Source organism: Sceloporus occidentalis, unplaced genomic scaffold, assembly GCF_023333645.1.
Source record: "Sceloporus occidentalis isolate IW3139 unplaced genomic scaffold, rSceOcc1.0.p SCAF_1, whole genome shotgun sequence".
Classification (NCBI taxonomy): Eukaryota; Metazoa; Chordata; class Lepidosauria; order Squamata; family Phrynosomatidae; genus Sceloporus; species Sceloporus occidentalis.
In genome coordinates, this window is record NW_028316981.1 from 1,591,231 (window position 1) to 1,592,728 (window position 1,498).

The following is a 1,498-nucleotide window of genomic DNA, read 5'->3' on the forward strand; positions in this document are numbered from 1 at the left end:
TTGTTGTTGTTCATAAACTTTATTAAATAAAATCCATCATTCAAAAACAGAAAAATGTTCCAAACACTGAATGCTTAAATTTCAATTGGATCAAACATAAAGAGTTATCTAATTTTGGCGGGATACAGACCGCCCCTTTTCCTGACGGATTGGGGTCTGAGTTGCCACAGCGGCGGCCCCGGAAGCCCTGATCTGCCGCTTTTCCAGGCCTCGGGGAAGCGGCAAAATGCCGCTTCCCCATGGTCTGGAAAGGGGTGTCCTTGGGGCTTCATGCCCCAAGGACACCTCGACAGTGGCATGGAGAGAGAGAGAAAGGGGCCACTTGGCCCCTTTCTCTTCTGTATCGCTGGCGTGGCCATGTAAAATGCAGTGATACGCAGTGCAAAAGGAGCTCCGTTTTAGAGCTCCTTTTGGCACCGCTGAAAGGGCACCAGTACATAACGGACGCGCTGTTTGGACGCGATGTGGCTGTTATGTTAAAATGGCGGTGTCCATGTAGACAGGGCGCCGCCATTTTGACGTACTCAGTATGTACTGGGTTAGGGAGCATCTGTAAAGGAGTATGTGCTATGGGCCCATCTGTACAGGGCCTTAGCTATATATCTACAGTGTATTACAACTCCACTTTCAATATTGATTTTTCCTTATTATTCATTTCATTCATCTTAATAACATTTTTCTCTTTTGCTATCCATTTTTTATGCATAGTGCTGATTTTAATAGAAATATACAAACATACTTTTTATGTCATTCAATCTTAGTTATACTTCCTAACAAACTACTATTATAACTTAGTAAATGTAATGTTATTTTGTAATGTCTTGCTAAATTATCGATGTTCTATAAGAAAGCTTGCTAGAAATTTCATTTAATCTCTTATAAAGAAAAAAGAGTTTAATCAAAGTTAGTCGGTAACCGTCTTTCATTTAACTAACAAGATACCCCAGTAAATTATACTTTTCCTTGATTCATGTAGTTCAACAATGCTTTGAATATTTTTTTCCCTTTTTAGTCAAAACGTATCCTGTTTAGACTCATTTCCCACAATTTACCGATTTCACACGTTTTGACTATACAGGAGAGAAACTAGTTTTGTTGATGGTGATTGCAAACGCCAATTGAATTGGGAATTGCAATCTTGAATTAATGGGGCGTGCACCGTGTGCACAAGCCCCATTCAAGTGAATGGGGCTTGAGCATACATGGTATTTGGCTTACGTGGAGGGGTCCAGAATGGATCCCCCGTGTAAGCCAAGGGCACACTGTACAATATTTTTTGCTGTTCCATTGTCTGTGTAGATATAGAGATTGAGAAGCAATCCGTGTCTAGATCTAAACCACACAATTCTAAAGACTGGCCCTGAGCTTTGTTGATGGTGATAGCAAACGCCAATCGAATTGGGAATTGCAATCTCTTAAACTGCAATGGCATATCCGTTGGAATCATAGGAATGCGAGGAATGAGGACATCTTCACCTTTGAAAGGTCCTGTCAAGAT